This window comes from Stigmatopora nigra, chromosome 6, assembly GCF_051989575.1.
Source record: "Stigmatopora nigra isolate UIUO_SnigA chromosome 6, RoL_Snig_1.1, whole genome shotgun sequence".
In the NCBI taxonomy this organism is placed as follows: domain Eukaryota; kingdom Metazoa; phylum Chordata; class Actinopteri; order Syngnathiformes; family Syngnathidae; genus Stigmatopora; species Stigmatopora nigra.
In genome coordinates this window covers 12,643,069-12,670,036 of record NC_135513.1, presented here as the reverse complement: position 1 = coordinate 12,670,036, position 26,968 = coordinate 12,643,069, and the positions used below count along the sequence as shown (strand labels likewise).

Genomic DNA, 26,968 nt, shown 5'->3' with positions numbered 1-26,968 from the left:
TGCTGCATTTCCAAAGTAATTGAAGCTTTTCGCTCAATTTCGACCATCGATTTCCATTTAAATGAAACAAACAACCTAAAATGGGCTTTTCTATTACTAGCAATATTGATGATCCAATATCCATTTTTAACAATTGCTTTACACAATTTATTTATCCTTAATTGCCAGTTACGTCGTCCATTAGATGAAATTAACACGTTTTTTTTTAGTGCAAGCTTTTTAATTTGGTTATTTTTTCCCACTTAGCAAACAATCCATTAGATTAGGTTAATTTTATGTCCTACCAATGACTCATACTGCCTCCCAACACATGGCATGTGATTAATTAGCACAATTAGCAAAACCAGCTCAGACGGTCATCTCGACAAAAGATTTCCCGCAGTGAGACCGATCAATCCAAAAACAAAGTATAAGCCTCGTGCCAAGTTTGTCATTGATTGTAGATAGAGGTGAATGGGGGACCATTGGGGGGGAAACGACACCATGAAAGAAGATTAGATGTAAGGAGGAGGGAAGCAGAGGTGAATCATGACGGGGGAAACTGAAAGGGCATAGAATAGAAAGGTAAAAAAGAATAACAGCAGCGATTGTAGCAGCTGTCAACATGGAAGAGGAGGGTTGGCATTAAGGATGGAGTGTGAGAGCTCATTGTTATTATCCTTAGCTTAGATTTTGGAATCAAGTGGCCTTTGAAATGGAGACATGGCTCATTTCCTTACCCTTCCATCTTTGATTTTAGCCTCTCTGTTTGCTTTTCGTCTCTGAGTTTGTTGCCCTCGTACTGATCTTTTTGCTATTCATTCAAATTACTTTCCTATGTTAAACACATTACGCCACCCATAGGAGAAGAATTTGCTTGATAATCAGTTTTCCCATGCTGTGTAACATCGATAACTAGTGGCGTGACATGGTATTGCAATTAATTATTATTCAATTAGTGTTTTTTTTAAGAGAAAACAAAGTCTCATTAAATTTGATGCATTTATGTAGGTGATTATGTATCTGTCGTTACTTTCTACCATTGTGCATTGGACTATGTGCATAATATGTCAGTATTCTGTATATAGAATTAAAGTAGCTATTATAGTCTGAAAATGGTATGAAATCCTTGTAGATTATACTTGACTGACATTCTTCAAAATATCCACAATGAAAAGTGGATATGTACTAAATGTCTTGTAAATAAATAAGATAAAATGACTATTACCGTATTTTCACGACTATAAGGCGCACCACATTATAAGGCGCACTGTCAATGAATGACAAATTTAATTTTATTTTCCATATATAAAGCACACTGGATTATAAGGGTGTCCTGTCTACTTTGGAGGAAATGTAAGACTTTTGAGTGCGCCTTATAGTCCTGAAAATACGGTAGTTAGGCTCTAAATAGCTAGAAAATAAATGAGATAAAAAGGCGATTACATGAAGCAAGTATTTAACTACTACACTATACTGTAGTAAAATAAACATGGATAGATGAGTGGGTCTTTTCAGTTCCAATGTGACATCATCATATGGTTTATCAATAATTATTTTCCACTCCATTATGAGATGCTTTATGTTTACACTGTAGTCCAAACTATTGATTTCATATGACTTGGCGGATGTATCAATAACACATTTGTGATGCTTGTCAAGGAGGTTACTTGAGGTCAAAGTAATCTGAGATTTTATTCCAACAGCAAAAGTCTTCCAAAATGACATTTATTGAAATGTATTCTGATTTAATCTTGCTGTATTTGAAGGATGTTACAGTATGTGGGCTGTTGGTAATAGTTTTGAGCATAGAATAAATAATATTCAGGTTGCTTTACTCATGCTCAGATTGTCTGAAGGCTTTCATTGATTTAAAAGATGCATTATTCAATCTTGAAAAATATGCATGCTGAATTTGCTCACAGGCAGAAGCTGTCAGCATATATATATATTTATATATTTTTTCAAATTTCTCTGGCTTTTTGGCGGTAATGCCTGTTGGTTTTATGTTTTTTATATAAATGACAAATATTCATAGACTTATTTGTTTTTAATGGTTAGCCAAAACTCTGAAGTTAATTATCAGAAAACTCCCCATTTCTAAGAGACTATAATGTATTTAGATGGCATAACCCAATTAAAGAGGCAATAACTCTGTCCATGGTGCTGAAATAGGAGAATGAACATTCCTACAAAAGGGACTATGTCATATTATGTCAAAATATATTTGTAGTCATTTTGGCAGCCGTTTTGGGTTTCATTTGTCTAAAATGTTTCAGTTTTGGGTAACATCCAGTTTCATCCACTTTACTTGGACAATTTATAGCTGTTTTCACAAGCACTGTAATATTTTAAGCTTGACAACTACAGAACAAAAACTGTTCTTGTCAATGACAAATATGAGTCACATTGCCTTGTCCATTGAATAGACAAAGTTAAGAGCAATTAAATCAAAACAGCAACTTTTGGGATTAGTCATACTTTTAGGATTTGTGTTGAAGAATATGAATAAATAAATTAAAATGAAGACCCAGAGGTTTGTTGTGAGAGAGCCCCGTTTATAGTGTTGCTTGCTAAGTCACGTTACAGAGTAATTTTGTGGTATTGACTTAGTTTTTATTTTTTAGCAGTTGTTTTTGTGACCTTTATTTGCATTCAGTGATTTTTGGGGACATTACAAGGTTTTTTTTGTGGTATTTGGTTAGTTTTTAGCAGTTTTTTGTTGCCTTTATTTGCATGAGGTGATTTTTGGGGATCTTACAGAGTATTTTGTGGTATTGTTAGTTTTTAGCAGTTGTTTCTGTTGCGTTTATTTGAATTTGGTGATTTTTGAGGACGTTACAGAGTATTTTTGTCGTATTGAGTTAGTTTTGAGCAGTTGTTTTTGTTGCCTTTATTTGAATTTGGTGATTTTTGGGGACGTTACAGAGTATTTTTGTGGTTTTGAGTTAGTTTTTAGCAGTTGTTTTTTTACTTTATTTGCATGAGGTGATTTTTGGTGACATTACTGAGTATTTTGTGGCATAGAGTTAGTTTTTAGATGTTGTTTTTGTTGCCTCTATTTGCATGAGGTGACTTTTGGGAGACTTGTAGTGGAATTTCTAGTTTTAACTCTGTTTAAAAGCCTTTTGCGGCACCTAGGGCAAGCTGGTACTTCGAAAAATAAGTTGTACTATATCGCCTTTCCCTCGTTTTTACAGCACGTCTTTCTCAAAGTTTTGAGTAGGACCTTCTAGCCCTGACACCCACATGCACTCACACTACTCTCAACATAGCGAAGTCCTAGTGGGTGTTGGAGCGATGACAGCCAGAGGATGAATGACCCAGTAGAGCATAAGTGTACTGACACCCTGATAATTGTATGCCAATCACGCACATTGGTCTGCCCTTAGACTGACACACACAAATAGGCACAAACAAAATTGTGTTAGTAAGCTTGGGGCATAAACCACATGCATGCATGCTCATGCACACTTGCACAAATGTCAAAGACGGGTCAGTTCAGTAAAAAAGCATGGCTACATGGTTCCAAAAATGATGTTTTCCGCAATGCGTCTCTTTCCTTTCTTCGTTTGCAACCAGAGGTCTCATCAAACTTTAACCAGATGGCATAAACAGCTTCAAATGGAATAAAACACTAAAGTCAGTTACAGTGGGACCACAGTCATACTCGCTATACAGTTTAGCATCAAACCTGTATTCACTATATTAATGGAATTAAGCATTTTTTTTAATTTACAAATGTTTTCAATACATTTTAATTAAAGCAATTTGGGAATATTGTATTTTTGAGGCAGCATGTATGAAAAATAGATGCCTCAGACACATTTTTTAAACTAAAGATTCCTTTTGAATACCAAAATTCACTGTTGTTATTGTGCTGTTGATTTGAATCATTATACTTTATCATTATCTTTAAATAAATAGATACTAAATCACTAAATTCATGATAATATGATAAAATATTAATTCTAATGATAATAATATGCGACTTTCCAGTGTTGTTGCGTTATTTCAATCAAGGCTTTTGATCTAAAACATCCAAATTTAGCATAATAGGTTATTTTATTATTAAAATAAAGAATATAAAGCACAGGCAAACATCATTAAGACCCCCAAAGACAAGTGTTAAGTGTGACACATGTTGCAGATAGAAACGAGTCGATTAAAAGCACTTCACATGCTGCAGTAAATGTCTTTTGGATTGTTTTCAACAACTTAATGTATTGACACCTTTGTTTGCCGTTCTCAAATAATTGAAGCTTTTGGTTCATTTCCACCATCGATTTTCATTTAGATTATACACAGTTTGGAATAGCCTTTTATCTCACTAGCAATGTTTTAGGAATCAGTTGCCTTTGAATAGCTGTCCATTTCTTTGGTATACTTTCACTATTTGTATCCAATTTAACGTATTTTCTGGAGTATTTACTAATTTCTAACTAATCCCAGCCAATAAATAAGATAATTTTGACTCGTTTTTACTTCAGATTTTACTCTCCCAACCTTGTTTTACCAAACTAGAAGAACATCTGTCATTCCTTCCTGTGGTTGGCCATTTCTTGGCCTCTACCCAGCAAACAGTGTGCCAGTGTCCTAGTGGGTGACTGCCTGATAAATCACCCCAGAAACTCATTCACCCACAGCTCCCCTATTGACTTTATTGACGGCTATTTAGAACGAGCCCTCCACTCCACCCCACGCAACTGAAGGGGAGATTATATGATTGGTTTCCCCCTCAGGTGAAGGTAGACATCTGTAGGCTTCTGTGATTGATGTGACAAGGCCAAAGATTATGTATTGATGATGTCTGGGTTAAGTGTGGCTATTCATTTGTTGCAAATTTGCACTTTGGGATAGGGAGACAGGAACTATGTTATATTTTAAGTGGGAAAAGAAAAAAAACATTGGAAATAGCTTTACGTTGAACTACATACGAATGTTGCTACTTACGATGGTTGCTACTTACGATGGTTGCTACTTACGATGGTTGCTACTTACGATGGTTGCTACTTACGAATGTTGCTACTTACGAATGTTGCTACTTACGATGGTTGCTACTTACGATGGTTGCTACTTACGATGGTTGCTACTTACGATGGTTGCTACTTACGATGGTCGCTACTTACGATGGTTGCTACTTACGATGGTTGCTACTTACGAATGTTGCTACTTACAAATGTTGCTAAGTAAAAAATATCACTATTTACGAAAAATACAGTTTATGAAACGCCTCAATAGCAAAATTTTGTTTCAATACATGAAAGAAATTCAAGTTAAGAAACACAAAATAAATCCAAAAAAAGCAAAAACCTACATCCACTTTTAGTTTGAAATAGGCCCAATAGAGTTGTTCTCCAATTGACTATCTCCCAACACTATAACAACAATAATAAAAGTTTTTGCGTCGTGTTTTAATGGCGTAAACCATTTTTTTGTGTTTTTCAGATCTGTAATACAAATTTGGTACATTTGGATCATTTTGAAAGGGTTTAGTTTAGTTGGTAGTAATTTGACATCTGTAGAATGAATTACGGCATTTAAAGGTAAAATATGCACTACTTGGGAAAAATCCAAGTTAACAAACCGCTTCCGAAACGAATATCTTTTAAAAGAAGAGATACGGCTATATATCACGCTTTGTCTAGCAATGTTTTGACCTGTCTGCACCAGATCTTCAGTTGGCGAGAGAAGAGAGTAAAGGTCGGCGACATAATGCGTGAAAACACGCGTTCAAGTATATTGGAGCTTCTTTGACACCGTATCCTTTTGGGATATGAAGCCAAAAGACAGCCGGCCCTTGTGGAGATGGTAAACTCTAGTGTTTTCTCAAGCATCAAATTTGTTGAGATCTCAGGGTTAGTGCTGCATGACTCAAAAGCCCCGTAGGAGTATAGCGAGAAGGACAGGTGCGCGTATTTCCGAGTTGAGCCTCTGTTTGGAATATCTTGAACAAAAACAAACAAAACAAGACTTGCGCTCAGCAAACCAATGCCAAGGTGGAGGACTGTTGCCTTTATTTCAATACAAAAGCCTTGAGACCGATAACGAAATAAAAATAAATGTTGATTTGAAGAGTCTTGTAAAATACGTAAAAACATCAAAACCTAATGTCACACAAAGTTTAAGTAATACTTTAAAAGTAAGTGATTGAGATGTAGTAGTAGTGGAAGGTATACCAGTGTTTTTCTTTACAGATTCTTTTGCTAGCCTATTTTTAATGGTTGAATATTGCTAATTGGTGGCTAGTGTACTGCAGGAACTTCCATTTTTTGACAGATTACTGAAAATAAAGAATTTGTATTTTTTTACCGTATTTTCATGACTATAAAGCGCACTTAAAAGTCTTAAATTTTCTCCAAAATAGACAGGGCGCCTTATAATCCAGTGTGCTTTATATATATTTAAAAAAGTATAACTAATTGAAGTTGCGCCTTTAAATGCATTGCGCCTTATAGTCTTGAAAACACTGTACTCCCAATCTAAACACATCAGAACTAATACATTATTTTCAACTACTACTTTAATGTACTTATACCTCCCTTAGAAAAAAAAACTACATCACTCTATTATTAATACCTTCCGTTTCAAAAGTGACTTGCATATTGTCTCCAGCTTTATAAGCATTTACATCACATACATACATAAATGTGACATTTGAAAAGGTGCAAATAAATCATTCATTGTGGAAATATGCCATCTATTTACCCACTTTGTCCCAACCTCAAGTCTCCCTCCCATTAAATGTCACATCTGCCTGTTTAAATAGTACTGACTTCACTTAGCACACCGACAGTGAGGTCCCGCTAATGTTTTAATATAGTATCAGTGGGAGGGGGAAAAAAATACATGCTCTCCAATGTGTCTTACACACAGTATTCCTCAGTAAGACTCTATGTTTTGAGGCTTAGGTGCCATTAGTCTCATCAGCTTCCCCCGGTTTCTATCAAAATCAATAGAGAGAATAGGTCTGGTGGATCCCCAGGGAATCTTAAAACATGTGGGGGTACTTTCATTGTGGGCATGTGTGTCATGGGACGTATTATTGAGTCCAGAAGGCTTCCAGAAGATCTTACGGGACGCCATAATGGATTCCTCCACACACATACACACATATATGCTACTGACTCTATCTCCCATCCATTCTTTCTCTTGTGGGCTACTTTTCATTCTCTCACCCCACAATTCTTGGTATGACCTCACCTCTCCAGACCCCAGTCTTAAGACCTTTAAGCTCGTTAATCCCTCCCCCCTTCTTCTCTAGCTCCCATCACTTCTCTTCGTCCCGGGGCGTCTTTCTCAAATTCTGGCTTTCTTCTATTCGCAAGAACTGCGGACTTCAATGTAAAGTATTTGAAAAGGCTTTGCTGAGGAAGATGTGAAGTTTCCTGTGGCCTTTTTTTTTTAGTGGCGCAAATTGAGGACATTGAACTTAGCTGAAGTAATACAAAGAACCTTAGATTTGACAGCTCATTTGGAATGTTAATTAAAATAGAAGATGGAGGAATGTTTCAGCATTTTGGCATGCTATAACTGACTTAAAATTCACGGTGTACAGTGACGACAAATAAAAGACACGTTTTTTGGGGGAAAAAAACTATTACACTCCTATCCTGTAGTTCACAGGTGTCAAAGTTGCGGCCCGGGGGCCAAATTTGGCCCGCCTTATCATTTTGTGTGGCCCAGGGAAGTAAATATGAGTGCCAACTTTCTGTTTTAGGATCAAATTAAAATGAAGAGTATAGATGTATATTAAATTCACTGATTTTCCGCTTTTAAATGAATAATTATAATATTTCAATCAATTTTTTCTGTGTTTTTAGTTCAAAAATAATTTTGTAAAATCTAAAAACATAACTAATAAAAGCTAAAATAAACATTGTTTTAGATATATAAAAAACTGAATATTCAGGGCTTTTAATCCAGTTCTTTTAATCCATTTATACAAAAAAATCTAGATATATCTAAAATGGTCCGGCCAAAGCTCTAGATTCAAACTGTCAGTACTAATATAATGATTTTACATACTTTTCAACAGTCATTTCAAGCTTATTAAATACACTACACCAAAAAAAGGCATGTGTCAACAACATGGGAATACAGAAGTGGCAAAATTGACGCTTGGAAGCATTCACTGGACACGCTGAACTGGTCAGTGCCTTATCTTTTATGGATTTGACAATGTGCCACTTTTCTTTTCAAGTCTCCCTTTACCTTCCCAGTTGGGGGTTTGGAAGCTCTATTTTCAACCTGGGAAAGTGGAGGCTATTTTTGAACAATAAGTGCTAAGCCCTCAAATATCGAGTATGAAATTGTGTTTGGTCTGATTGTTACTGGTGAATTTGAAAATGTTCTTTTATAGTAAAAAAAAAAGGCAATTTGAGTGATCTAAATCATAAAGTGTGTGTAGGATTCGACTATATTTGCACATATTCCTGAAATAATGTACTTTTAACTTGTGAGGATTCAGAACCAATTAGTATAGCCCACTAAGGTGGTCCAGATTGAAGCAGATGCAGAGTTGAAAGGAATTTGTCATTGTTGTTAGATCATTCAAAAGCTAGAAAATTGCCCAAGCAAACGATATGTCATGATCATTTTTTTTGTCTGTGGTGTTTGGAAATTGTTTACACGAGTATAAATGTTCACCCCGCTGTTTCTCATTTTGTCTGTTCCATGCCGTTGTCGTTTCGCCTGCTGGTTTGCACCTGTTTGAAGACGCAATATTTAAAAGGCATAAAACCAGCTAGATATTTTTGCTTAGATTGGCCATGATATGCTATTTGAATACTGCGGGAAATAGTGCAAAATGAACTTAATGGCAATTTTGCACATTTGGCATTGGGAATTGTGCACTTTTAGTTATCATTTGCCTTTGCCAAAACAACCAAGATAACGTCCATTTTAAATCGGAATACTTTTAGCAAAACGAACCTATTGTTCCATTAAATAGTACTTAGATATTAAACAGTACTTAGATATTAAACAGTATTTAGATGTTAAACGGTACTTAGATTTTAAACGGTACTTGGATTTTAAACTGTACTTGGATATTAAACGCTACTTGGATATTAAACGCTACTTGGATATTAAACGCTACTTGGATATTAAACAGTACTTGGATATTAAACAGTACTTGGATATTAAACAGTAGTTGGATATTAAACAGTACATAGATGTTAAACAGTACTTAGATATTAAACAGTACTTAGATATTAAACAGTACTTATATATTAAACACTACTTAGATATTAGACAGTACTTAGATATTTAACAATACTTAGTCTAAGTACTTAAATATCTAAGTTAGATATTTAACAGTACTTCGTTATTAAACTCTATCACTGACCTCTATCCTGCACTTGATGCTCACCTGGCATTGCAGTAGGGACGAAAGGGCAAAATTTCTACTTATTAAATCTTTTTTAACCAAATAATTGCAGTGTATAATCAAGCCTATAACACAAGTAGTGCTGATTCATACAGTCATGATGCCCCCCTGTAACCCAACTCCAGATGTCTCTCTGTTGGAGTTCATGATAACCAGCCAGCACAGTTTATAACAAGCAGCACTAATCATCAACAACATGGAAGCTTGGAAGGAGCAAAACCTAGAGCACAGCGGGCAGGAATATTTAAAAACTCTTAAGAGTCAGTCGGGTCTCCTGCCAACCAGAATTCATTGTCAGATGAAGAAAAAAAAAGCCTACGCCACACTGAGTTTTCTAACCATGCCAAAGCAGCAAACTATGAAATTTAGCGAGATTAAAAAAACAAAGCTGGCAATTAGCATGCTGGACTGAACCAATCAAACTCTCCACTTTAGTACTCCAATTGTATTTTATGTTCAGAACTACTCCAATGGACAGCAGTAATAGTTTAAAATGAAAAGCAGGTGCCAAATAGTGAGACATTTCCAGTCTCTTATTCATCACTGGATTTTACAAAAAAAAATGTCACAGGTGTTAAAGTGGCGGCCCGGGGGCCAAATCTGGTCCGCCACATTATCTTGTGTGGCCCGAAAAAGTAAAACTTTCCGTTTTATGATCAAATTAAAATAAAGAGTGTAGATGTATATTATATTTACTGATTTTCCCCTTTTTAAAATCAATCATTGCAATTTTTGATCCATTTTTTTCTTGTGTTTTTAGTTCAAAAAGTATTTTGTAAAATCTAAAAATAAATATGTAGATATTGTCTGTTATCCACTTTAATATTGAACATAATTAAAAAAATACTTAGTTTCCATTTGAAATGAAAAACAAGATTAAAAGAAATTTACCATAACTAAGAAAAAAAACTTAAATAAACATTGTTTTAGATCTATAAAAACTGACTTAAGGGAATTTAATCCAGTTTAATTAACAAAAATCTAAATATTATATCTAAAATGGTCCAGCCCACATGAAACTGACATCAATACTTGTTTTATATGTATTAAAATGAGTTCCCAACTTATACATTTGCCATTCTTTTCTTACATTTAAGTTGGCATTACATAGAAATGAACATCGATAAATGCACTACGTAAAAATTTCAAATAGCAAAAGCACATTCACATGCTGTGAGGCACCTCCAGGCTCCTGTGTGGTTTTGACATTGGCACTTGTGGGTAACATTATGTCAGCCAGCTGAGTCGGAGGAAGGAGGTGTATTCTTAGACTCCCCACCAAGGCGTTAATCCGTGACTCACCCCGTGAGGGTGGTCATGCATATCATGTGGCAAACATTTAAGTGGGAGCTCCCGCCATAGGAAAATCTAACATCTGACAATAGGGAAAAATCCAGGTGAATACTATCTTTTTATTCACTTTGCTTATCTGTAAATTGTAGAAATCAGAAACTAAGTGACTAATACGTTCAAATATGCCCTAAAAAACATCATTTTTTTACTGTCTCATGGTTAAAATGCTATATTTTAAGGGTATTTGGGGTTTTTAGATGGAAATATGAAAAGCTGGAGAGGGAAATCATTTATTAGTAATAGAAATTCTATCCAATAATTTTACTGATGGAGTGATTTCATTTGCCAAATGAGTTTTATTTTAATATACCTGACAATTTGTAATCTCCGGCCAAGTAAAGCGGTGTTTTATGATGGGAATCTAATGCTCATTGGCAGATGGAAACAAAAGAACATTTTGTTAATGTTGGAAGCTATAAAAAGATGAACAAACAATGAACAATTTGGCTATTATGAAGTAAGAGATTTTGTTTTGTAACAAATGCGCAAATTGATTCTCGAGCTGTTTTATTGTTAACTACTGTGAGTTGACTTTCATTTCTTTTTTATCTATGAAAATTAAGCCATTTGTAGATGATACATTTCCATTTTTGTGTAAAGGGTACTTTTAAAATGTGGTCAGTTTGTTGTATTGTGTTATCTAGCAAATTGTGGGGCAAAATAACTTGGAAAAATTGTAAATTGAGCAATTGGCGCACCGCATGAAAAGGCGCACCCTCAATGAATGACATTTTTTCCATATATAAAGCGCACTGTATTATAAGGCGCACTGTATTATAAGGCACACTGTCTATTTTGGAGTAAATTTAAGACTTTTAAGTGCGCCTTATAGTCGTGAAAATACGGAAATTGCTATTGACTTCCAGGTATGAAGCACTGACTACACAGTCACCTCTAGAGCCAGCCATTGTTGATGTTTTGGATTTTTTTGGATAAAATCTTGCAGTGGGGGAGGAGCTACATGATGGAAGATTTTGTAAACTAAGATGGCATCTGCATATTTAACAGTATTATTTCAGTTTAGGCGTTTGTGTTTTTTTAATATCCGACAGTGGTGGTTTTTCATTTTTGGTTTTCTGTTTTTTCCATATATAAGGCGCACTGTCTATTTTGGAGAAAATGTAAGACTTTTAAGTGCGCCTTATAGTCGTGAAAATAAGGTCCCTTGTTCCCCTTCCCTGTAGGAAACAAAACCTGATATCCACCATTTCTACATAGCTCAGTGGACAAGAAAGAGGACATTTTTTTGTAGGAGTTGTTTTCTCATGCAGATGAAAAATTTGACACACCTGAATATTTCTAACTGAACCTATAGAAGCAAGGATGAAGAAAAAAAGTAGACCTCGTTGAATATTAACCGCACATGAAGCTGAACATGAAAAAAACTTTAATCAAGACTCCCAGTCGGCCTTTTTGGTCGACCGATTTGTGTGTACATGCACATATGTGTGCATGTGTGAACTACCATACAAATGGCTTCAGGTATATTAGAAATTGTAAAGGGACTGAGATTACTCTCACTAGTGATAAAGAAGTAAATAGTCTTCTGTGACCTCAAAGTCACTCCTTGTCGTAAAATAAAAAAAATAGAATTGGATCCATGGTATGACATGTTTAATACAGATGGTAACAAGATGGAAGCATAGCTTGGGAACCTCTGCCATGGTAGATTAGTAAAGCCACCTTGCTTCAATTAGACCTTTATAATAATGTCTAGATTGCCTGCTGTGACACAAAGGCACTGATTTTGTGGGTTGCATTTTTATTTCAATGGAATTGTGGCGCATTTAAACACGTATCAAGGCAATCATGTTACATTTCTGTCTTCTGTAGAGACTACTGCTTATCACATTGTGCCCTCATTTATTTACACCTTTACCCTCAAGCATGTGCTTTGCTATTTAATTTGATTACAGAGCATAGTTTATTACTCAATACCCCCAAAAGGCATATTTTAGGATTTGGAATCAGTTATATGTCATGTTAATGTTATTTGGGTTATTGCTTCTATGTTAGTTCTAAAAAAATGTATTGGAGCTTGTTTCTTGCTTTTAATTATGGCTGCAGTTAAAAAATGTATTGTATTGGAATAGGGGTCTTTAAATGTTGAAGGATGGGTTAATTTAGAGTTGTTAGCTATTGGAGATATAGTTCTGAGATTGGTGGTTAACGGCCATGTTGGTTCCCACATTCATTTGTGGACTTTGCATGTTGGTCTTGGGCCTGTGTGGGTTTTGTCTGGGTAATCCAGTTGCCTCCTGGATCCCAATAAAATGCACGCTAAAATGGTTGAACACTGTAAATCCTGTGTCAAAGTGGCGGCTCGGGGGCCAAATCTGGCCCGCCGCATCATTTTGTTTGGCCCGGGAAAGTAAATCATGAGTGCCGACTTTCTGTTTTAGGATCAAATTAAAATGAAGAGTATAGATGTATATTAAATATCCGTATTTTCCACCTTTTTAAATCAATAATTGTATTTTTTTAATCTTTTTTGTATTTTTAGTTTAAAAATCATTTAGAAAAGTCAAAAAATATCTAAAAAAAAAAGCTAAAATAAACATTGATTTAGATCTATAAAAAACTGAATATTCAGGTCTTTTAATCCAGTTATTTTAATTCATTTATAAAAAAAATCTAAATATTATGTCTTAAATGGTCCGACCCATGTAAAACCAAGTTGACATTAAAGCGGCCCGCTAACCAACCCGAGTCCGACACCATTGCTCTAAATTGTCCATACCTTTGAGTGATTGGTTGTCATAGTTGACTGGGATAAGCTCCAGCGATAGGCCGCCTCAAAATGAATAAATAAATAAACATTTATTGTTCAGGTGAAAGTGTACATTACCCATTAACCATGAGGGCCTTTTAGTCCTTGTTTCTATTATGTTTAGTGCTCAACTCTAGTTAAGTGAACATCTTTAATCCTATAACAACTATTGGACCTCAAAAAGTCCAAGTCAAGGTCAAGTCTACAGGATTGAATCCCTATTCTGTAGATTTATTTGAATCCTTTTAATCTTCTTCGCCCTCTAGAAAAGTCAAACAGTGCATTTAGCAAAGGCCCTTCACATACTTAGTGTATACAGTCGATATTCTCCCATCATTTCAGCAGAATTAACAGTATCAAGTCCTTCCTGGACACCTACTTTTTCCACAAAAACAATGGATGACCTTGCATATATTTTTGGAGAGTACTCATTTCGATGTGTTTTATTTGATTCGCATCTAATAAGGGATACTATTTCGAAGCTTTATGGGATTTTATGTTATTTTGGAGGATATTGCCTCAAATTATCAAGGGTTGCTGTCCAAGGAGCAATTTATACTCTTGGCCAGGGTAAACCAAAAAAGGGAACCAGCCAATAAATGACATGGAAAGAACTGGATGGATGTTTTTTTTATTCTAATACGGAACAACAGACTAACAACAAATTCCCTAAACATATGTACATGAATACTCGAAACAGAATGGCTTTCCAATGGTGACTGCCAAGAGGAAGAATTTCCAAGCTGTGTTGTTTTGTTTCCGACAGTTTGGCTTTGGATCATGAAACATTTTCGGGGTAGCCAATTTTTACAGTCTCGGTCCTCCTACTCAGATGGTCAGGAGGCGAGTTGGAGCTCATGCCGCTAAGGTTTACAGGCGGTGTGTCTATCAACCTGTTGCTTCTGATTCCAACAGTGGTATGGAAAGATGAGTGTAGCTACTAGACTGACTGTGAGTACTGTGAGTCATGCATGAATCATTGAGAGGGTGAGCTGCAGGGAGGCTGTCAATAGAAACACTAGAAGTGAGTGAGATGGAACACGTGGGGGAAGTTTACGAGGCAGGCCGACTCTAATGCACTGGGGTTGATGCGTGTGGTTGAGTTTTACTTTTTTTCTGAAAAGTTGGTCTTGGCATTTTTCTTTTACTTGTTTGGAGTAGACTGTAGGATGAGATGGACATTTTTTATTTGTGTTTTGTGTGTTAATATTGTTAAAACAATAACAGAGAGGCAAAAAAAGGGAATATTTGAGTGGTACACTTATTAACGGTTGAAATTTCCACCAAATTCAATAAGGCTCATTTTTAGTCACATAGGGCGCACGGAAAAGGCTAAGGTTTTCTACAATATGTACGGCTTTCTGACATGGTTTGGTTTTTGTATTGTGAAATGGATGATGGGTTTGAATGGGGATTTGATTGCGTATATAATGCTTAAATCATGACAATACTATATTAGTAGGTGGTAATTATGTTTTTGTGTGCAATCAGTGGCCGAGATGATCCTTTTTAGAGCCGAAATTGGGTAAAATGAGATCATTTTTACAAAAAAACGTATTAAAAAAATCCCATAAAGCCTTGTTACATGGCGTACACACTTTTTAATGATCAAAAAATGAATAAAATATGGGAAAAACATCAATTTACTCTTAAAAAATGAGTTTGGTGGACACTTAGTTAATCCGCCGGCCTCATATTTCACAGTTAACAATAATTTACAACTATTTTATGGACATAAAAACATCTATTTTAAAGATCCCCCTACAGTAAATGCTATAACAGCACAGTTAATGTCAAAATGTCATATTTTAAGCTGATTTACCCCTTTAAAATATAATGCTGAGGTTGTACTGATTACTTGTCAGTCCATGTTGGTGTAATCCATGAATTGTTAGGTATTAAACCGCTTCCCCAATGTTTTGATAAAGTTTTGATCCCTACTCACAAGAGATAATAATTGGGAGCAAGTCTGTTTTCATACCTCCTTTACTACCTTCTTATTAACTCATGCCCAGTGGAAACCAACCTTCGAGCACCACACAACTCCCCTGCTGTCGCTATTAATTACGCTCCATTGTGGATCAGGGAGGATTTATTAGATAGAGGCAGGCTTAGGGTTGCTGGCATTTTGCTTATTAATGATGATCATGATAATCCGCCTTTCAAGAAAACTTGGATTTCGTGCACCAGGGCATCAGGCAGGTTTTTTTCTGAATCTCAAAGGTAAAAAAAAAGTCGATATACCCATGCCTAATTAAAACAACCATAATAATTGATGACTTCTTGCCTTTTTGAACTATACTACCGTATTTTCACGACTATAAGGCGCACCGCATGTAAAGGCGCATCCTCAATGAATGACATTTTTTTCATGTATAAGGCGCACTGTATTATAAGGCGCACTGTCTATTTTGGAGAAAATTTAAGACTTAAGTGCGCCTTATAGTCGTGAAAATACGGTAATTGCTATTGACTTCCAGGTATGAAGCACTCACTACACAGTCACCTCTAGAGCCAGCCATTGTTGATGTTTTGGATTTTTTTGTTTAAAATCCCACATTGGGGGAGGAGCTGTATGATGGAATATTTTGTAAACTAAGATGGCATCTGCATATTTAACAGTATTGCTTCAGTTCAGGCGTTTGTGTTTTTTTTTATATCCGAAAGCGGTGGTTTTTTGTTGTCTGTTTTTTTCCATATATAAGGCACACTGGATTATAAGGCGCGCTGTCTATTTTAGAAAAAAATTAAGACTTTTAAGTGCGCCTTATAGTCGTGCAAATACGGTAGTTTTAATAATTGCCTATACAAGCAATCAAGGTCAATGTAAGATCACCATTTGCATCCCATTCGCGAAATAACGACATAACAACCTCAAAAATTCGATAAAAGTACATTTTTCTCTTGTTTGTTGGCTCCTTGTTTAGTCATTGTTTTCTACTATCTGGCTGATATTTTTCTTCCTCGACTCGGCTTCACTCTTAACCTCACTTTGTGACCTCTATCCCTTTTTTCCCGATCCATGGTTGCTTCTTTACAGCACCCCCCACCCCCTATTATTTTTGACAGGTGAGGCTTTACAGCTTATTGCTTCACTCCTTCGTACAGTGCTTGCTCCTATCTTGCACATAAACACAATTTGGAGCCCTTTATAGTCCAAAACACCACTACTTTTTTATCCAATTATCCAACGTCAATGCATTTCCACCATTGGGCAGCCATGTTTTCTACCGTATCCTCCCAATCGTCACTCCTCTACCTTTCATTCGTTGATATTTTTACTCCCATTCTTTTCCCTTCATCTTTTCCAACATCCCACTCACCTCCGTCCCCCTCATTTTCAGAAACTCCCTCCATTTTACAATCTCCTCCGTCTTTTTGCTCGAAGATATTCACCAGCAGGCCAAAACCTGCAATTTGACATTGAATTGAATCTACCTCATTATGCAGCAACTTCTATTTTGCTATTTTTTTTTCAACCAATGCAATCCTTTTACCTACCAGCCTTGAGAATTAATAAGAGGGCGCTATAAACTATTGCTTCCTAGCCCACCCGAACCCACCCGCCCCCCTTCCCTTTCAATTTGTCGTGATTGACGGCTTGGTGAGAGTTGAAGCCAGCTGTGATGTAATGATACTATAGGAAGAGACAAATGTCATAAGGAAGAGCAAAACTTTCGAAAATCCTTTCAGTCGATTATACGTCTTTCTATAAATAACATGAATAGTGTGCAAATGAACATATTGTACTTGAATTATAGTTTCTGCATTGAGAATGCATACAAAATGCATACAGTTTTTCCACAATTATTATAATGTGATATTCAAATTTCGGCTTAGAACATTTATTTACTGTCAGCCACGTCGCGTCTATTAAAAATTGTGCATCTTTAATGTATTTGGAATTACAGTAAAATGGAGCTATTTTGTGTTAGTCTTTATGTTATTGTAGATTGCAATGGTTGCAGCAAGTATGCTGAACATTTCTCTGCTCATGAGCAGATTAAGGGTGATTATGCACCCTCGCAGCATATTTCCAAAAGTAAGAAGCTCACGTACGTTTCTGTATGTGAGCCTTGGATTACTGTATGTCTTGGCAAACACGTTTGTATGCACATTTACGAATCAAAAACCCGACAGGTAGCCAACACACATTGAGATTTAACCCACACACAAAAATATAAATATACATATGTATATATTTGTGTATATATATGTATATATATGTATGTATGTGTATATTATATGTGTATATATATGTATATTTGTGTAAAATGTATATATATGTATATATGTGTGTATATGTATATATGTGTATATATGTATGTGTATAAATGTGTGTGTATATACATGTTTATATATGTGTGTATATATGTATATATGTGTGTATCACATATATATCACACTGGAGTATAAATTGTATTTTAGGGAGGAAAATTCTTTATTTTATCAAAAATCAAGAACAAACATGTTAAAGTAAGAATAGTAAAATGGATAACAAATGGCTAAATAGGCATCTGTTAAAAATAACATTTTTTCAAACAACTCTAGTAAAAAAACAAATAAATGCTAAGTCATGTTAACAAAAAAAGTGCAAATTATAGTCAGGAAAATGTATTTTTGTCTATAGTTTCTTTGATTCTTACACACTACAGACTAATCTTTATATTTTTTTTAAATAATAGTTCTTAATTAATGGTAATCTCAACAATATAATCCAACCCTATTGACCTTGCCCTGTCCGAACCACCTACATTTCCCCCCTCTGTTAACACAGAAAGCGCTGTTTTATCCAATCGTTATCTGTAATGTGATAAAGTGTTCATCACAGTGGACATCAGCATCTGATTTTTATCCTCCCAAAGGTTACACTAAGTCATGTTTATTTTGGTGTGATAAGGCCAAATGTAATTGAGGAACTCATTTAAATATTGCTGTGACCTTGTTTTCCATTCCTGTTTTTGTCCCTATAGGTACATTAAAGGGAAAAAGAAGGATAGTTTCCTGCTTTTAACATATTCCGACTTGCTTTATGATTAATTACTCCAGAGGACAGCATAGATGGCATTACACAGTACACGGACATAAAAATACACGCCAAAAAAATAGATGTATTGCCTTTAAGCATGATAAATTTAAATACTGTATGTCTAGTCTTGCTTTCTATGTTTGTGAGTGTCTGTATCAGGGGAGCCATGACATTTCCTGGATCACGTAACAGCGGGTGTTTGATCCTCTCTTTCATCTTCTCAGGAAAGAAACCCAACATTACAGGGTCTGATTTTATTTTTTTTTTTTGCTTTCTTTGGCTCACATTTCCTGTTTTCACGTCTACTTGTTCCCATCTGTGTGTATTCAAGCTGAATGTGTATTTGTGGTGTACAGTGTTCCCTCGCTTATCACGGTTAATGGGGACCGGGACCCTCCGCAATAGCTGCATTTCCGCGAAGTAGGCGTGCCCCTTCAAAAATGCTTAAAGAAATGTATAACACGTGCACAAAAGTACCACCAAGCAAAAATATCATAGTAGTCCGGATGGAGGATCTTCTGCAGTTTTTTTTGCACGTAAGAAACATCGTTATTGGGAGTTGTGAACATTGTTTTTTTTTGGGCCTGTAAACAGCCATGACGTCATCAATACGATTCCTGAACTCTCACCATGTTATTGATCACTTTTTTAGTCTTTTTTTGATGCAATTGCTAATTCTTATTGAATATTTTGTTTCCACCTCTTGTAAAATGATGTAATTTATCATTTTAACTTAATATCTTTACATTTTTTATTTTGTTTTTGCCTGAAAATAATCCGCGAAGCTCTGAGTCCGTGATAGCTGTAGCGCGAAGTAGCGAGGGAACACTGTAAATCGGCAGCTAGCCAAGCTAAGCAGAGTGATAAATAAGCATGTCTCCTCTGTCTTAAGGTGAAAAGATCCAAGGGTGTGGATACCAAACACACCCCGCATTAGGGAAGGTCAAGGGGATTTTTTTTCGAGTGTGTAGTAGCGTGTGTGTGTAAAACCTGTGTGTTAGACAGTGTAAATTTGTCGCTAGTACCTTAAGTGTTGCATGTACTCTTCTCTCTGATTGTTTTAACCTCAGGAGTTATTGAAATTCAGGGTAAATTGAGGTGAATCACTGAGAAGGTCGACACTAACCTTGGGAGGAAGTGTGTACAAAGAGCAGGAGGAAGAAATTGGACCTTAATAACAATCTGCAAGGCTTGAAGTGAAAGAGATAGTGCTAAATTACTTCTCTTTACCTTTATAAAAGGGGGTACCATGCTCATTTAAAAGGAGATGGGAGAAAATACATTATGCTGCAGAGGAGGGGTATTTTGCTGATGCAATTTGAGTGCTTTAAATATTGATTTTTTTTGCTATGCTTGCATGTAATGTTTATTATGGGATTTAGTCCATGCTGGAAAGGTATCCTGTGTTAAGTGTATTTAACTAATGTTCTGCAGGGTGGTTGTAGAAGGTTAAAGTCCTAATTAAAGATGATATTATAAACGAAGCCAAGTCAAAGTGTTATTAAGTTAGGTGTTTGGATTTTGGATTATTTCATGACATGTTATTGCCCCGTTTAGCTTAATTTGAACTTTGCTCCGCCTAGTGCTCAATCCTTCATTGGAAAATGAATTTTGGCTGTTTTTGATAAATATCATATATTTTTAGGGTATATCAATGGGCGTGACGTTGTATTTATGTCTGTAGAGAAGTGTATCTTGGATTCAGTTTCAGTTTAAACATAGTTATTACAAGATATGGTGATTTGTATGGGGTACATGTGACGTTTTTCTTTATATTGTCGTATTTTAGACATTATACTGGAAAAGGCTTTGAAAGTTTGGGCAAATTTTGCATCCAAGGCAGAGTTCCAAAGTGAAAAGCACTATAGCAAAAATAAAAGAAGTTCAAAAAACACACCTGAGTGACTACCAAGACTTTTAATAAAATATCATATAGCCTGGAAAGAACATTTTAGAAAGTAAATGTCTTTTGTTAATTCTGCCATAAATGACATTTCAGAAAAATAACGCAGATCTGGAGAACTTATTGTGATGGATAGAGCCACAAATCCTTTTATTTGCTAAAACTCCCAAAGAAATCAGCATATTCCAAGTCTTTTTACCTAAAAAAAAAGTTCATTTTAGTCACAATCTGGACTAAAATCTGATAAAAACACTATAGCACAAATTACACAATCCACCCATGCCCTAAAAAACCCTTAAATATTCCAAAATTAGAACAAAATCCCCCCAAAAATGCACCCAACTACCTCCAAACAATACATAACCATACGTCATGTGGACTGACCTGGACCCATACATGGATAATGATTCAATGGCCCATAGACCAAAGAGATATAATGATTCTTAATGTGGTCTGACCTAGACCCATACGAAGATAATGATTCAATGGCCCGTAGACAAAAGAGCACCTTTTTCCAAAGCATGAGAGAAAGACTCCGTAAGAGCAGGCTTACCCAGTAAAAAAACACACACAAACTACTTAAGTGGGAACCCCATCTTCCATTTTTCACTACTCCTTTTTCACCCCACTCATCACTGTCATAGCCTATATTCTTCTCCTTCTTCAGCACCGTGTCAATCCTCCATTACACCATGCCCATCATTATTTACTCCCCTCAGTCTCACTCCATATCTTTCTTCTTTTGTCCCCAGTGAATGTCATTTTGCCAGCCAGTTGTCATCTTTGCCGCAGACTCTCAGTCACCAGCCTTTTTTTCTTTTTCTTGGCAGCTTAGAAGACTAATGAGGAATGTGGAAAAGTTGTCATTTTACCAAATAAGCTCAGCAGAGGGATAGAATTGTTGAAAATCTTAAAACAAATGACATTTTATGCAATATTAAGGAACTTTTCTGACCTCCTTATTGAATATTGAATACAAAAACAGATTCAGGAAAAAAAGCAACAATAATCGTAATAATTGGCGTAATAAATATATCAAAAAATTCATATTGGATGTGTTACAAACCTCAATTTAATAAAGTGGAAGAAATATGACAAACATAAAACAGAAATTAATGATTTTAAGATACTTTTCACTGTACTCAACCAAAAAAATACATTTTTAAAGAATCATAGATTCCATAGTGACCATTTTTAACTAAAAAGTTCACTATATGTATTTTTTTTGCTCGAGGAAATGCAACTAGGTTTCATTTTAAATATGTTCAGCCCGTTATAGAGCAGTCTTTCAATTAACTAATGGCCCCTAGACCCCCTTTTCATCATGAAAATTGACTTGCCACACCCCTTTTTTAGCGTAAAGTAATTAACAAGACATGACATTAAATTGACTCTCCCAGAAATGTGCACAGAAGAATGTAAAATACCTCAAAATGGATGCTTTTTACTGATATATCTTCCCAAAGTCAAACATAATCCCACCTCCACTTTTAACAATAGAACTTTTCAGGAAATAACAAAAAAAGCAAAGAAAAAACAGAAAAAAAATGCAGTTTTGAACATTCTCCGTTCAATTTAGTAAGACTCCATTTCCCATAATGCTTTTTTTAATACGCTCAAATAAACACAAACACAACTTGCTTATTCAATAAACTAAAACATTGTTAATTTATTACGCTGTCACAGAATAAAATACTCCAATAAAATATAGCAGAGGCCGCCAGCTTTCCCTCATTACAAAGAAAGCCCTTCTCCTGACAATGATAAATGTAAAATTCACCTTATCTGGCTTTGAGGGTGTTTTTGGTCCAAAAATAAACCAAACGGAGTGTAACAGACAATTATTTTTATGGTGACAAAACATATTAGTCCACACCGATATTATTATGAGTAGGTAATATATTTTCTGTACACTTTCCGTTCGTTTTTGACTGGATTAACCTTATTTTTTTCATTATTTCAGGTCAGATTATCATTCAAAAAATCTTGATTCATCAACACTATCCCTTCAATTAAATTCAAAGCTTTCATATGCAGCCAAACGTAGCTTTGAAAGTCTAAACTCTTGATTAAAAGTGAACTCTTAGCCTTGTCACGACGACCTTCGAGTCCCTTCTAGAAGAAAAAAAAACGCAGCCAGCTAGAATTGCAAGCCATTTGCAATTTGCACTCACATTCCGATACAATAGAAATTTGCATTAATCCCTTTTAACATAATACTCAAGGTACTTGTACGCATTTTTTAAATCACTGTCCGCGATAATTGGTCTTTATGTTTCACCTTGTCACCATTCATTTAGCTAGACAAATGCTTACTGTCCACTTGTGGCTGCTTAAAATGGAAATGTTGCTCTTGGGTCAAAAAATATAGCTCAAAAAATGGCCCAGGTGCACATAACAATGCACCTATGAACTTTTTCCTCATTGGCTAAAACCAAAAATAAAAGCACTAGTATTCTATAATGAAACAAAATAAGAATTCCTATGCTATTGTTTTTCAAGTGCAGTAATGAGTATGTTAAAACCATCCTCAATAAACACTCTTGTCTCATAAGTCATTCACACAAAAACACACACTCGGAGAGTACACTCCAGGGACTGTGTTGGCATTTCACTCCCGCTCATTCTGTCATGGCGGCATTACGAAGCCTTCCAGACACCTCTCAGACAGATTGGCTTCTCATCTTTAAGACAGATGATAATGAATTTACATCGCGGCCTTTGGCTTTGCCGTAGCTGTAAAAAAAAAAAAGCCGGCAGATATGCAGATTGATGTTTTGGGATGTACGTAGGTGGGACGTCATGGGATAGAAAAAGGTAGTTATTTTGTAGTTAAGGCCTACCGTATTTTCACGACTATAAGGCGCACTTAAAAGTCTTAACTTTTCTCCAAAATAGACAGTGCGCCTTATCATCCAGTGCGCCTTATATATGGAAAAAACAGAAAACCAAAAACGGGAAACCAACACTGTCTGATATTAAAAAAACAAAAACGCCTGAACTGAAACAATACTGTTAAATATGCAGATGCCATCTTAGTTTACAACATCTTCCATAATATAGCTCCTCCCCCACTGCAAGATGTTATACAAAAAAAATCCAAAACATCAACAATGGCTGGCTCTAGAGGTGACTGTGTAGTGAGTGAGTGCTTCACACCTGGAAGTCAATAGCAATTACCGTATTTTCAAGACTATAAGGCGCACTTAAAAGTCTTAAATTTTCACCAAAATAGACAATGCGCCTTATAATACAGTGCACCTTATATATTGAACAAATGTCATTCATTGAGGGTGCGCCTTATAATGCGGTGTGCCTTATAGTCGTGAAAATACGGTAAATGGAATTGGCGATTCTTCGTTTATTAAAACCATAATATGGAAGATAACTGTTGAGGTAGGGGGAGGAATATCTTGTTGTTGCTGTTGTCTAGCAGATGTTGGATTTTTGACACTTTTCATTGAGATTGCAGGATTTGGCACGGTTTGGTAACGCTTTTCATATGTGAGAGGATATCAGCTGTCAGCTGTAGCTGCAATGAACAGAAATACTGTTGATCCAGAAGGGTGCCAGGTTGTAGAGGATGGGTTTTTGCATGAATGTGGACTATTTGATAGGGTAGAATGTCATGTGAGGTCATATTAAAAGAAGCTAGAGAAGGGTTAGGGTTAGGGTAAACTGGGTTTAATATGTGCTGGAACATTTTAAATTGAATAACTCAACACCATTCTTCTAAAAAAAAAAAACACCCAGTTGAACAAATCCCATTGCAAACTGAAACAAAAATCTTGCAACATTAAAATTGGAGTTTTTTAACCACAAGATAAAATTTGGAAGCGACGTCATAGCTGGTTAATATAAAGATGGCCACAGCAATTGAAATTGTTTTACCAAAATGTTGGGTCACCTTTGAACATACCTTGAAAAGAAGTAAAGTGTGTAATGAGAAAAGTAGTGCGTGTGCCTGTCTTGAAATCTTTCACAGTGTCAGGCCTTCTGCTCTGATCCTTCTCTTCAGCCTTTAAGGAATTGAGGGAAGGTTGACTCTTCATTCACGTTCGCTCTTTCATCTCGACCCCATCGCGCCTTCCTTTGGGGGAGGGCAAAAAGCATAAGGTGGGAGGGGTCATCGAGTGAGTCCCAGTTTTTATTCATCCTATGGCCTCACTTGCTCTTCTCCACCTTCTGACTGCCTGGTGGTTCCTCTCCATTTTTCAAGGCCTTATCAGTCCTCTATGACCTACAAACTTTTCGTCAGTTTTTTTGTCCTTGCTTTTGTCTCATTTTCAGTGCTCTGACTTATCTATTCTCGTTCTATCTTACACTTTTTCAATTGGTACATTGCACTCCTTCTATCCAGTTTTCTGCTAAATGAAAATTTGCCTGCTAATTTTGGCTCGTCATTAGCCAAAGTCATAAAAATGTGGGCGTTCTTTCAGCTCTTCAAATCTACTGGGTCAAAAATTTGCATACAGCAACACAAATTAGCAATTTTGGTGACTTAGAAAATTGTATCAGTGAAATGAGCTTCATAGCATGGCCTCTTAACTTCTTGTAAGTGATTGAGTGACTACAGCTGGCAAACACCCACAAAACGCTACAATGGGAAAGTCAAAGGAGCTCAGCATGAATCTGAAAAAACGAATCCTTGACTTGAACATGTCAGGAAAGTCACTTGGAGTCATTTAAAAGTAGTTTTAGGTCCCAAAAGCAACAATGCAAACCATTTTTTGTATGTATAAAGTTTATGGCACTGTTTTGTCACTGCCACGAATTGGAAGAAAACGCAAACTATCATCTTAGAGTTGTAGAAATAACTGGAAATTCAATTTGGAATTGAGAAGAAGAAAAGAAAAATACTCTTCACTGCTTTTCTAACCATCCATCCTTTGGAATGGACTAAATTTTAAGGCTTTCAGTTGCTTTGAGTTTATAAAATTCCCATCAACATAACCTCTGGGATGATTAATAGACACAGACACTCATGTATTTGACTTGTAGGACTTTTTTTTTACCCCCTCCCTATTTTTCTTCTTCTTCTTCGATTCAATTTGAGAAGGAAACTTCATTACCTACATGTTCATCCCCAGGAAATCTTTTCCAAAGCTTCCATTGACTCCCCCCTCTTTCTTGGACTGAGCTCAAGTGCCTAGCTAAATTCTGCACACAGGGGGCTATTTGTTTGCCGCTAAAATGTAATGAGACGCAGCGGGAAAACCTGAAAAGGTGGAAAAGAAGCCCACCGCTGCAACCTCAGCTCGATATCTCTTAAGTGACGCCAAGTCGAACAGTGGTGTAGGAATTGAGAGTGACGGAGTCGGGTTTTTCTTATTTTCAGCTCCTAAAACTGAAATTACCGGCGCTAACCTAAGCACAGGCAGCAACTCTCACATAAAAGTATAAATCCATTACTTTGTGACACTCAAGACACAGTTTGTACTCCTTGGCATCCTGTTCCAACTAAAAGAGAAGGCAAAGGGATGATTTATTATTTAAAGGGAATGCTTTTAACCATTAACAACACCTACGCAGTCATATAAATGTGGCAAGGAAATACTACTATTGTGTGTAAGGTAGTACTGCAATGTATCCCAAAGGGTAGCTCGTGTTTTTTTGTTGTTTCTATGTGTTGTGTGTGTGTTTTGTTTTAGTATTAAAATCCGGAAAGAAAAATCAGTTTGCCCAGCTGGTATGTTCTATTTTGCTCAAATAAAGGCCAACAAAGACCAACAAATCCTAATTGAAACCTGTTCAGTTTAAATGGCAGTACATTAAAACAACACACAGTACATCTATTAGGAGAAGTGAATTTGAATTTGTTGGAATTATAACAAATGCTTACAGAACTATATCTGTTATACAATATTTTGTTAAAATACTAGTTCCTGACAAAAACTAAATCTGTGTAAAATGAGTCCCCTTAGGTCACAGGTGTCAAAGTGGCGGCCCGAGGGCCAAATTTGGCCCGCCGGATCATTTTGTGTGGCCCGGGAACGTCAATCATGAGTGGTGACTTTATGTTTTAGGATCAAATTAAAATAAAGAGTATAGATGTTTATTAAATTTCCTGATTTTCCCCTTTTAAATCGATAATTGCTATTTTTTAATCCATATTTTGTTTTTAGTTCAAAAATCATTTTGTAAAATCTAAAAATACGTGAAAAAATGCTAGAATAAACATTGTTTTAGATCTATAAAAAAATGAAAATTCAAGGACTTTAATCCAATTCATTTAATGCATTTATTATAAAAAAAATCGAAATATTATATCTAAAATGGTCCGGCCCATCTGAAATCAAGTTGACATTAAAGCGTCCCGCAAACCGACACCATTTAGTCGGTCCATTTGAATTAATTCTGTCCAAAGAAAGTTAATAAATAATTGAAAAGGGAGAAAAACTTACTTATCAGAATATGTTTTTGACTACAGACCCATTCACAGTTTAGAAAAATCTGTTTTCTATGGCTAAAAAACTTGATCCAAAACTCGAATATATGTAGTCAATAGCACCCATTTGACAAAAAAAAACAGCTCTATTCAAG

At 35.8% G+C, this 26,968-nt stretch overlaps 1 protein-coding gene across 6 annotated transcripts in view; it reads left to right on the top strand.

The window, feature by feature from the left end:
- Nucleotides 1-26,968, top strand: part of sgcz (sarcoglycan zeta) — a 171,757-nt gene that overhangs the window by 25,625 nt on the left and 119,164 nt on the right. Inside the window, exon 2 of one of the 6 annotated variants that reach the window (XM_077719709.1) lies at nucleotides 8,018-8,130. The exons of the other annotated variants lie outside the window; for them this stretch is intronic. The gene's annotated coding sequence lies outside the window, so the exon portion shown is untranslated. The remainder of the gene's footprint in view (nucleotides 1-8,017; nucleotides 8,131-26,968) is intronic. 6 annotated transcript variants of the gene reach the window in all.